Source organism: Macaca mulatta, chromosome 17, assembly GCF_049350105.2.
Source record: "Macaca mulatta isolate MMU2019108-1 chromosome 17, T2T-MMU8v2.0, whole genome shotgun sequence".
Classification (NCBI taxonomy): domain Eukaryota; kingdom Metazoa; phylum Chordata; class Mammalia; order Primates; family Cercopithecidae; genus Macaca; species Macaca mulatta.
This window is the reverse complement of record NC_133422.1, coordinates 79319584-79332491: the sequence shown is the minus strand read 5'-3', so window position 1 is coordinate 79332491 and position 12908 is coordinate 79319584.

The window sequence follows — 12908 nt, the reverse complement described above, 5'->3', positions numbered from 1 at the left end:
TGTAATATCTGTCCCCCTAAAATGTAAAAAATCAAGCTCTAACCCAACCACCTTGGGCACCTATTGAGGCTGTGCTATGGGCCTTGATCACTCACGTTTGGTTCAGGATACACTTCTTTAAGTGTTTTACTGGAATAAAGAACTGGAATCAGGACTTTTGTGATCTTCTAGTGACAGAGAGGTCACCCCCAGTGCAATGTTACAGAAAACCACATGGGAAGCTAGAATGCCCTCAGTTCCCCCAAAAGCAATCCTTCCCTCAGTTATCAAAGGAGAATAAGTGGAGAAGCTGGACTTTTACCTCTGCCTGTCAGAGAAGTGGGTACCTCTGCCTATCCTTTCCCTGCCAGAGTGTTGTCAAGAGAGACACTGAAGACAGGAAATCTAAATAAGGTCATATTTTAAATACGTAAATATCCAAATTTTAAGCAATCATTTCTGTCATTCCCAGAACCTGCAAGATCTCAAACTGAATATACAAAAAGACAGTCTGTGGATGTCAATACTGAGATAAGAGAGAAGCTAAAGTTATCTGAAGCAAAATGTAAAACAGTCGTAATAAAATTGACGAAGTGAGTAATTATGAAGAGATTTGAAACAATTGCAAAACTAGCCCCAGTAAAAAGAAAACATAAAGGTGAAACAAGTGGAAATTTTGAAACCGAAACATACAATAATCAAAATTTTAAAAACTCCAGGAATGGATTCAACAGTAGAATAGAGGAAACAGGGCAAAAAATCAGTCAACTTGAAAATGGAATAATAGAAATTATCCAACTTGAATGACATAGAAAAATAGACTAAATAAATGAATGAACAGACCATTAGGGTACTGTGGGAATCCAACAAAATACCTCACATTCAGGCCGTAAAATTCCATGCCTTGGTATTTCATTCCATTTTGGATTTTTTTGTACTCTTACACCAAAAGCATATTGAATTAGATTAGCCAAAGTCTCAAAACTCCTGTGAACTATTTTGAAACACCCTTTTTCTAAACCTAAAAGCTTGGCATATTAAAAATTGTTACTTTAGGTTTTCACTTTGCCAAAACACACATTTCTGTATTCTGATGCAAGAACTTCCCCTGAGCCCAACAAATCTATCTTGGTAAAATTATTTAGTTTTTTCAGTGCAACAGATATTTATTAAGTACCTACAAAGGGTCAGGTTCTGATCCACTCTCTTTTCACATGTTATTCTTCTTTCCTAGCATGGCCTTTCCTGGTCCACCTGGTAAACTCCTTTTCTTCCTTCAGATTCAGTCCAAATACAGTCTTCAGTAACATGAGTTCCTTCAGCTTGACATATATTTGTGTGATACTCAACACATCAAGCACTGATTTTTTCCCTTGCGACTAAACTGCATATCTGTCAGTGGAAGTCAGGACAGCGTCTTTTCATCCTTATTACTCCAATTGCGTTGAAATCTCCTTTATCACGAAATGTGTTCAGTAGTTTCCTTTTGCATAAATAAATGAATTGATGTATTCAGCTATGCTTCTGATATTTTTAAATATCAACTTCCTACTAGGCAGAGTAATGGACCCAGGTATACATGGTGAATGAATGATGTTACTCCTCGTACTAAAGATTGCAAACTTTAGCAGAGATGATATACCATTGGAATAAAGAATTAACCGTAATAAAAAAGTTGTCATAAGATTTTAAGAATAAGAATGATCTTGTTCTTATTCGAATGTATATCAAAACTTAAGGTATCCTTTAGAAATATGCTAGGTTTTAAGTAATAAAGAACAGTGCCTTAAACACATAAGAATTCAGTTTTCTCTTAAGAATTACAAAGAGAGGAAGTTCAGAGCTGCTGCATGTGTTCAAGTAATTTCACAAGTATCACTGTCCTTCAATCTTCTTCTGTTGTTTCCAACATGTGACTTTCATCTTCATGTTCACGTGATCGCTGCTACATATTTCACCTTATATTTGTTATACAACCAAGAAAGTAAAATCAAAGTGAGGGAGCATAAAAGGCAAGAAACTGAAGAGAAATGTCCTTACAATATTTTCTAGCACAGCTACTCATTGTATTTCAATGGCTAGAATGGGGTCACAAGTCAACCCTAAGATGTAAATATGTCTGGAAATATATTTAGGCTTAATCTGCAATAACAGAGGAAGAAAATGAAAGAAAAAAGGATAATAAATGACTTTTGGGCAAATATTCCACTTTTTAAAAATTTAATTGGCTATCATAGTTGAAAATGGTAGTGACTAATGGGCAAAAAAAATGATGAATATATTAAAATCAAAATAGATAGCTATTTTGTCTCTGATAGTTATTTTGAAAGATACTTGAAAGGTATGATTCAAAAATATATTTTTAAGATATGGCCTTAAAACCACCAGAAAATTTTATTTCAATTATTTTAAACAAATAAGAAAAAAAAGTTTCTAAATTATTTATGCTATAATATGAAAATTCATAAAGATGAAGATTTTTGTAATGAAATATTATAATTTTATAAAGTTCTGAACCTTTTTTCCCAGTGCTCTTTCTCTCTATAATACAGTACACTGAAAATGAACAGCCTTTGGTAGCACTATCTTTAAGCCCTCAACGTTGCAAAACTCTCAATATTCCCACAGAATTCTCACTTACTGGACTTGGTTCTTTACTGAGAGAATGAGGCAGAGTAAGTCTATACATAAATGTTGGGAAGGATACTTTTTTCATTTTGGGTAAAGTAGAATTGAATAGTTTTTTTTTTTGTTTGTTTGTTTCATCCAAAGCAGATGACTTTGGATACCATTGGTGAAAAATACGGTAAAATTCTTGAATTTCAAATTTTCATAGATGGGTTTTAAGAGCACCACAGTAGGTGTTATTTATGATAATCAACACCTTTCTAGGATGTGATATCCTAGAAGGTAACTTTCTTGGAAGCTTCATTGAAAGGTAACCTCATAACCATTGGGTTTGAAATTCAAAAATTGAAACTGGGGCCAAATCCTTTCTGATATTACTTCCCTTTCTCACTGTTTCTCAATTTTCTATACCAATATATTGCAACTCAAAGAAATCACTTAAAATTTCTCATTTATAGAATGAGTACTTGGAACAGTTCTATGTTATAGTAGATTTATGTTAAACTTGTTTCAACAGGTCATACTTTTAACGCGAATTTAATACTGGATGCATTAAGCTACATGTTTTCTTCTTCAAAAGAATGTTTCATTTTAGGATTTTGGAATCATACTGGGATGACATTTTCTTTTAAATAGTTACTTTCCATTTTTATGTAATTTTTTTTACATAGGATATTAAACTAATTTTATACACACTAGTCAAATCTTCACCATTTTAAAAACTACTTAATTACATGTGTTTTTTCATACCTCTGTTTGATTTTATTCCCAGGTAGAATTTCCTATTCAAAAATGGATCTAACTTGATAACATACCTTTCTCATAGTGAATAGCTAATATACATTGTTAGCACATTCATTTTGATTATTCTTTAATTATTAAAGCTATATTTCTCATTTTTTAGTTATTAATTGATTAGTATGATGACAAAACAGTTGGAGAAGTGTATTTTTTTTCCAGAAGAAGGGAATATGTCTTGAGAAGATGACTATTTCTTACGACCATAGATTTATTTATGTTCTTGAAATAATGCTTACCACAATACTAGGAATGTGGCAATTAATGATAGTTATTGAACTAAAATTCCATGTCCTTTAATGTAATAAAACCAACATATTAAATAAATAAATAAAAATGACTTATTAAGGTTTATATACCTTTCCTTTAAAATGTTATATTTCCATTTTTTAAATAAACATTTTGAAAATACATTTAGATATTCTTAAACATAGATTTGATGTTACCCTTTTGGTGGAAGAATGTGATCTTGCAAAGACTTTTAAATGACCCTCCAGGGGCTTGTCCATTACTCACAAATTTTAAGTTGCACTTTGTCTGTGTGGTCAGTAAGACTGAAACTTATGCAAATTAAAGCAAATATTTAATCATATTATGATTTATTTTAGCAATAAATCATCCTTGCCAGTTATTTATACATGTTGAAGGTTAGTGCAACAAATCACCTTTGCTTCTACTCTGTGTCAAACACTTTGCCTCAGAAATAAGAAAGGAGAGATCATTATAAATCTGACTCTAGACTCTATGATAGTGTTTGTCACATTAATTAATGTAATTCAGGTCCCTGCATCACATCTTTAAGCACATGTATTCAGTCATAGAGGCATATATCAGAAAAAGGTGTTATTGTTGTCCTTTTTTATTTTTTAATTTATTTATTTGTAATTTTTATTTATTTATTTTTTGTGAGCAACAAGGCTGTTTATTTCACCTGGGTGCAGGTGGGCTGAGTCTGAAAAGAGAGTCAGCAAAGGGAGATGGCATGAGGCTGTTTTATAGGATTTGGGTAGGTAGTGGAAAATTATAGTCAAAGGGGGTTGTTCTCTGGGGGGCAGGGTTGGGGGTCACAAGGTGCTCAGTGGGGGAGCTTCTGAGCCAGGAGAAGGAATTTCACAAGGTAATGTCAACAACTAAGGCAGAAACCAGCCATTTTCACTTCTATTGTGATTCTTCAGTTACTTTAGGCCATCTGGATGTATACGTGCAGGTCATAGGGGATATGATGGCTTAGCTTGGGCTCAGATGCCTGATATTCCTGTCTTCTTACATTAACAAGAAAAATAACATAAAATAGTGTTGAAGTGTCGGGGCAGTGAAAATATTGGTGGGGTGGTATGGAGAGATAATGGGCGATGTTTCTCAGGGCTGCTTCGAGCGGGATTAGGGGCGGTGCGGGAACCTAGAGTGGGAGAGATTAAGCTGAAGGAAGATTTTGTGGTAAGGGGCGATACTGTGGAGTTGTTAGAAGAAACATTGGTCTTATAGAATGATTGGTGATGGCCTGAATATGGTTTTATATGAATTGAGAAACTAAATGGAAGACACAAGGTCCAAATAAGACAAGGAGAAAAACAGGTATTAAAGGACTAAGAATTGGGAGGATTCAGGACATCCAATCAGAGAGTGTTCAAGGGGGTTCAGCATAATTATTTGCTTGGTTGGTGAGTTTTGGGGCTCTGTCCTTGACAGAGTCCTCCTTTTTAAGTTGGAGGCTGAGCTTGGTGAGGCGTGTTTTTAAAAGACCATTTGTCCATCCTACCTTTCCTGAAGATTGAGGATGGTAAAGGGTATGAAGGTTCCACTGAATACCAAGAGCCTGAGAAACTGCTTGGGTGATTTGACTAGTAAAGGCTGGTCCGTTGTTGGACTGTATAGACGTGGGAAGGCCAAACCGAGGAATTAGGTCTGACAGAAGGGAAGAAATGACACAGTGGCCTTCTCAGACACTGTGGGAAAGGCCTCTACCCATCCAGTGAAAGTGTCTACCCAGACCAAGAGGTATTTTAGTTTCCTGACTTGAGGCATGTGAGTAAAGTAAATTGCCAGTCCTGGGCAGGGGCAAATCCCCAAACTTGATGTGTAGGGAAAAGAGAGGGGCCTGAAGAATCCCTGAGGAGTAGTAGAATAGTGGATGGAACACTGAGAAGTGATTTCCTTGAGGATAGATTTCCATGACGGAAGGGAAATGAGAGGTTCTAAGAAGCAGGCTAGTGGCTTGTAATCTACATGGAAGAGGTTATGAAATGATGACAGAATAGAATGGGACTGTGAGGCTAGAAGGAGCTATTTTCTTTGGTCCAAGAACCATTTGCCTTGTGTGGGAAGAGATTGATAGTTGGAAGTTTCAGTGGGGCAGTAGGTGGGAGTGACCGATGAGAAAGAGAAAAACTCCCATGAGGGACAGAAGTTGGAACACTAGCTGCATTTTTAGCTACCTTATCAGCATAAGTGTTGCTCTGAGTGATGGGATCTGATGCCTTTTGATGGCCCTTGCAGTGAATGACTCCAGCTTCCTTTGGAAGTCAAGCAGCCTTGAGAAGAGTTTTTATTAAAGAGGCATTAATGATGGAGGACACTTGCGTAGTGAGGAAACCTCTTTCAGCCCATATAACAGCATGGTTGTGCAGGATATGGAAGGCATATTTAGAGTCAGTATAAATATTGACACGTAGTCCCTTTGCAAGAGTGAAAGCTCTTGAGTTAAGGCAATGAGTTTGGCTTGCTGAGAGGTAGTGGAGTGGGGCAGAGCAGTAGCCTCAATGATAGATGTGGAAGATATTATAGCATAGCCTGCCTTTGTTGGTGAGTAGTGATTAGACCTAGTGGAACTGCCATCGATAAAACCAAGTGTGATCAGGGTGGGGAACAGGAAAGAAGGAAATATGGGGAAATGGAGTGAATGTCATGTGATCAGAGAGATACAGTCATGGGAGTCAGGTGTGGTATCCAGAATAATGTGGGAGGCCGGATTGAAGTCCAGACCAGGAACAACGGTAATTGTAGGAGACTCAACAAAGAGTGAGTATAGCTGAAGGAGCCAGGGAGCAGAAAGTATATGCGTCAGGTGGGAAGAACAAAACAGATTTTGGAAGTTATGAGGACTGTAGAGAGTGAGTTGAGCATAGTTTATGACTTGGAGGGCCTCTAAAAGTATTAAGGCAGCAGCAGCCACCACAGAGACATGATGGCCAGCCTAAAACAGTAAGGTCAAGTTGTTTGGACAGAAAGGCTACAGGGTGTGGTCCCGGTCCTTGTGTCAGAATTCTGACTACACAGCCCTGTACTTTGGCTCTGCGTAATGTAAAGGGTTGGGATGAGTCAGGGAGAGCTAGTGTGGGAGCAGTCTCTAAAGCTGTCTTCAAGGAATGGAAAGAGGAGTGGGGAAAGGATTTAGGATCTATGGGGTCAGCTAGGTTTCCCTTTGTGAGTTTATATAATGGTTTTGTTAGGATTGCAAAACTAGGTATGCAAAGGCAAAAGTATCTAACCATGCCCAGGAAGAAAAGGAGTTGTTGTTTTGTAGAAGGGGTTGGGGTTTGAGAGATCAGTCAGACATGATTGACCGGGAGAACACGTGTGTTTTCATTGAGAATTATGCTGAGATAGGCAATGGATGAGGAAGGAATTTGGACTTCACTGAAGTAATGGGGGCTGTCCGTGAAGCCTTGCGACAATACAGCCCAAGTAAGTTGCTGAGGTGGATGGGTGTCAGGATCAGTTCAAGTGAAAGTGAAGAGAGGCTGGAATGAAGGGTGCAAAGGAATCGTAAAGAAAGCATGTTTGAGATCCAGAACAGAATAATGGGTTAAGGAGGGGTTGTGAAGGGAGGTATTGAGGATAGGAGAGTATATGGATTTGGCACCATGGGGTGGATAGGCAAGACAAGTTGGTTGTTAAGGCACAGATCCTGAACTAACCTGTAAGACTTGTCCAGTTTTTAGACAGGTAAAATGGGGGAATTGTAAGGAGAGTTTATAGGCTTTAAAAGGCCATGCTGTAACAGGCAAGTGATAACAGGCTTTAATCTTTTTAAAGCGTGCTGTGGGATGGGATGTTGGCATTGAGTGGGGTAAGGATGATTAGGTTTTAATGGGATAGTAATCGGTGTGTGATCTGTTGCCAGGGAGGGAGTGGAGGTGTCCCATACTTCTGGGTTAAGGTGGGAGGATATGAGAGGAAAACGTGAAGGAGGCTTTGGGTTGGGAAGAAGGGTGGCAATGAGATGTGGCCATAGTCCAGGAATAATCAGGGAAGCAGATAATTTGGTTAAAATGTCTCAGCATGATAAGGGAACTGGGCAGGTGGGGATAACTAAAGAAGTGTGCATAAAAAAAGTGTGCATAAAAGAATGTTGTCCAAGTTGGCACCAGAGTGGGGGAGTTTTAAGAGGTATAAAAGCCTGGCCATCAATACCCACAGCAGTTATGGGGGCAAGGGAAACAGGCTGTTGAAAAGAAAGTATTGTGGAGTGTGTAGCCTCTGTATTAACTTAGAAGGGGACGGACTTACCCTCCACTGTAAGAGTTACCCAAAGTGTCTATGATGGTCCTGGAAGCTTCTGAGGCAATTGAGCAGTGTCAGTCTTCAACCGCTAAGCTCAGAAGATCTGGGAAGGAGTCAGTCAGAGAGCCTTGGGCCAGAGTTCCAGGGGCTCTGGGAGTGGCTGCTGGGTGAGTTGGACAGTCTGATATCCAGTGGAGTCCTGTATAGATGGGACATGGTTTAGGAGGAATCCTGGGCTGTGGGCATTCCTTGGCCCAGTGGCTAGATTTCTGGCACTTGAAGCAAGATTCTGATGGCGGAGGTTCCGAAGGCATGCTTGACCACTGCAGCTTAGGGATTTTGAAGTTCTTGTGTGCTGGAGAGGTGGCTGGGGTTTGTCTCATGGTGGAGGCAAGGAATTGCAACTCAGAAATATGTTGCTACTTGGCTGCCTGTATTCTATTATTGTACACCTTGAAGGTGAGGTTAATTAAGTCCTGCTGTGGGGTTTGAGGGCTGGAATCTAATGTTTAGAGCTTTTTTTTTTAATGTCGGGAGTGAGTTGGTTAATAAAATGCATATTGAGAATAAGACGGCCTTCTGGCCCTTCTTGGTCTAGGGCGGTAAAGCGTCTAAGGGTTGTTGTCAAAGGGGCCATGAACTGGGTTGAGTTTTTATATTTGATGAAAAAGAGTTTAAATGTTAACTGATTTTGGAGAGGTCAGATAGAGAAAAAGGAGCATTAACCTTGGCTATGCCTTCAGTTCCAACCACCTCTTTAAGAGGAAATTGTTGGGCAGGTGGGGGAGGGCTAGTGGCAGAACAAAACTGTAAGCTAGACCGGGTGTGAGGAGGGGAGGTGATAAAAGGATTACAGGGTGGGAGAGTGGAGGCTGAGGAAGATTTGGGACCTCGTTTGCCTGGCAAAGAGCAGCCTTGGGAGGAGGGGAGAGGTCAGATGCGTCTGTAAAAAAGGAGGATTCAAAGGACTCAGAGCTTGGGGTGGAGACTGAAGGAACAGACAAGGTAGAAAGAAGAAACATTTGGGATGAATCGCATTGGGAGCAGAGACTAGGGAGTGCCTGGACATCAGGCACCTCAGACCCATTTGCCCATTTTTTCGACAAAAATCATACAGGTCTTGTAAAATGGAGAAATCGAAAGTGCTGTTTTCTGACTATTTAGAACCATTATTCAGTTTGTATTGGGGCCAAGTGGTGTTGCAGAAGAAAATAAGATGCTTAGGTTTTAGGTCAGGCAAGAGTTGAAGACGTTTGAAGTTTTTGAGAACACAGGCTAAGGGAGAAGAATGGGGAATGGAGGGTGGAAAGTTGCTCATAGTGAAAGAAGCAAGCCCAGAGAAAAGAGAGGGTAGAGACATGGAGAAGGGGGGTGGCGAGCAGCCCTGGGCTGCAATGTGGGTGAGCAGCCAAAGCAGGCGCCCCAACAATTGATTTGCCACCAAGGGAATGTGGGTGAATGACCAAGGCAGGCATCCCGGCATGGTCAGACACCTCTGAAACGTATGTGAATAATCAGGCAGGCATCCCCGCAGTGATTAAACACTAAAGGAAGACTGTCTTCCCTAGTCCATGACCGGCGCCAGAGTTTTGGGTCCACGGATAAAATGTGTCTCCCTTGTCTCTACTAGAGAGGAAAAAGAACTGGAATAGGAAGGACAGGGAGATTGAAGGGTAGCGAGAGAGGCTGGAGAAGAGAGTGCAAAGACCACTTACCTGATTTGAAATTGGTGAGATGTTCCTTGGGCTGGTTGGTCTGAGGACCAGAGGTCATAGGTGGATCTCCTCATAGAGTGAGGGTGAGGACAGGGGACCAGTCTCCTGAAGGAGTCCTCCTGTCCTACGTCTTCACCACCAAATATCACGCGCGTCCATGTGAAGAGACCACAAAACAGGCTTTCTATGAGCAACAAGGCTGTTTATTTCACCTGGGTGCAGGCGGACTGAGTCCGAAAAGAGAGCCTGTTGTCCTTTTCTATTCACTTTTATTTTCTCTTTCTCTTTTTAACTTGTGTTTCAGTACTTTTTACCTTGAACGTAGCACAATGTGGAAGATGACTGGTCTGATGTAGTACCAGGGAGACTTTACCACAGTGGAAATGTGTGCTCTGTCAAGGGATTAGCTGTGAGGTCCACCCAGGTTATCATTTTTTTTTCATTCATTCATTAAAAAACAAATTTATTGGCTGGGCGCGGTGGCTCTAACCTGTAATCCCAGCACTTTGGGAGGCCGAGACGGGCGGATCACGAGGTCAGGAGATCGAGACCATCCTAGCTAACAGGGTGAAACCCCGTCTCTACTAAAAAATACAAAAAACTAGTCGGGCGAGGTGGCGGGCGCCTGTAGTCCCAGCTACTCGGGAGGCTGAGGCAGGAGAATGGCGGGAACCCGGGAGGCAGAGCTTGCAGTGAGCTGAGATCCGGCCACTGCACTCCAGCCTGGGCGACAGAGCGAGACGTTGTCTCAAAAAAAAAAAAAAATTTATTTAAAACTACATACCCTGATATGTAGGATATTTTTACTTTGCTCAGTGATAAGGAATTACAAAGATAAAAAGGAGAACATGAACAACCCAGCTCTCAAAAACCTTATATTTTGTCTTAATGACTTCTCACCAACATTTCTATAGCTTTGACTATCTACTGGAGTATGTTAAACTTCTTTTCTCATTTCACAAGTAATCCTCTTTTGATGAACAAATATGCAAAAATATTTTCCTGTCAACTTTCTTATTTTAGCTAATATTACTATATATTCAACACTAACAGACATTCCTTATGTGCTTTACATAATTGTTATTTAATCCTCTGAAAAACTCTATCAAGAAAGTGCTTATTGTTTACTTTTTATTAAGAATAAAATTGTGACTTCAATGGATGAAACAACTTGTCTGAGGTCCTGCCCCTGGTATCTCACTCTACAATCACATGGACAAAGTTTTCAGACCCCAATGCCAAATTCATAGGACTGAGGCAAAATGTTTAATAACAATTTCTTTTCTCTTTAAGTAAATTTCTTTGACCAAATTGATTTCCAAATTGCTGGTACTAAACAGGAAATAGGACTACTTTTCAACTGTCTACAGTATTTATCTGTCACTAATTTTTCAACTACATAATGTAGTAGAGTTCTTGAAAACAGTCTTAGGAGGCAGCTCCCACTCTTCACAATTTTCAGATGAAGACAATATGGCTGAGAAGCTCTAGATATTTTGCATAGTGTCATATAACTGATAAGTCTTCAAGCTGAAATTGAACCCTTTTTTTTTAGCTATTTATTTTTCTGCTACTGCCACTGCCTAGGTGTTCTTTTTGATAAATCTTGGCAAAAGATGGCCAATGTGCCCTACCACTCGTCACCCACCTTGGCTTATTCCAACAATGTATATAAACACGTTGTCACAGAAATAGGAAATGAAATAGGAGTAGTTTAGGTACCTAAATTTATCCAACAATAGCGAAAAGGAGAGGAATAGGAGGAGGGAGTGACAGAAGAGTAGATGAGCCAACTTCTCAGGACACCTGACTCCACAGACCAGGGCAAAACAGGGATTTGAATTCACCTAACTCTCTAGTGTTAGCCTCAATAAAGGAATTCAGAAGCTTATTACTGGGGGTTACGAATTAGCACAGAGATACTTTCAGCCCCTGCTGAAAGAATTATTTATTCTTTACTAAATGACATAGGCCATGTAATGACAAAGAGAACAGAAACTGGGAACTTCCTAGTTCACAATTCAGTAACACAGGGTTTCTGGGTGAAATAAAAATGGATTTGTTCTTTAATTAGGGCAGTTAATTAGCATGGTAATAAGACAAAATACAATCTGCTCTCCTCCCACCTGCTTCCCACAAGCTTCATTTCCGATTATATCTTTCTCATGAATATGGTCTTTGCATGCAATATAATTTTACCTGTGTTTTCCCTCACCTGGATATGCATTCCTTGCCTGAGGTGTTCTTTAACTAGCATTTTCTATTTCTTCAGTAACATCTAGCCTCTGAATTCTTTTGGTTGCTTATCTGGCTTCACAAATATCTAAATTTCTTGAGGGGAAGATTGTGTCTCATTTAGTTTACTGACATCAAACACAAGTCCAGGTAATTGTATAATGTAATAAATGTTAAAGAACTGGATGAATTTATACCACTGGTTTTCAAAAATAACAAGTTATGGTGTTTCCTTCTAGACAGCTAAAGAGAGCATATTCTGTTTTCTGTAGGTCTTTGGATTAAGGGAAATTCCAACATCTTCTTGTTTCTTTCTGTTAACAAATAGGTGTGACTCTATTAAAGTGTGCTCATAACTATGTCTGCAAGAGATTGTAATTATATCAGATTATGATGCAGCACCATAAAATTCTACATATTTAATTCGGAAATAAAATTTATTGGAATTTCTAATTTATTATACCACTAAACGCTCTTCCTTAGATGTTATGCAACATAATAATTGTCTCAGAACTTAAAGAAATTAAAAGTAATCCAGTAATCAGTAAGAAAGGGTCATCTAGAAAATGAATATGGTACATACCTAATACTGTATGTCTATTTGTGAAAAACCATGGTACATGCTCAAATTTTCTGTATTTTGTTTCTGTAGACAAAAATACTCTAAAAAACAGCGATTTTTCAAAATTTAATGTGCATACAAATCACCTGTAAATCTGGTTAAATGTAAACTAGTTAGTTTAGGGTGGTGCCTGAGTATCTATCTGCCTTTCCAACAAGCTCACCAGGTTCATCAAATATACATTCGAGTGTGAGACACACTGACTTGAAAAGATATTTGCATTCATGTCTAGCAACTTTTAAAAAAAAAGTGAAATATTGAGTAGAATCGCTCCTTCACACTTACCCAGTATCTATTTTGATCAAGAGATGTGACAAATTGAGGGATAAGGAGATCGTTTGGAATTAACTTGAACTACAATAATATGCTTTTGAAGCCACATGACAAGTGTAGATTCAGTGTCCTGGAAAGTGATAAAGATTCTCTCC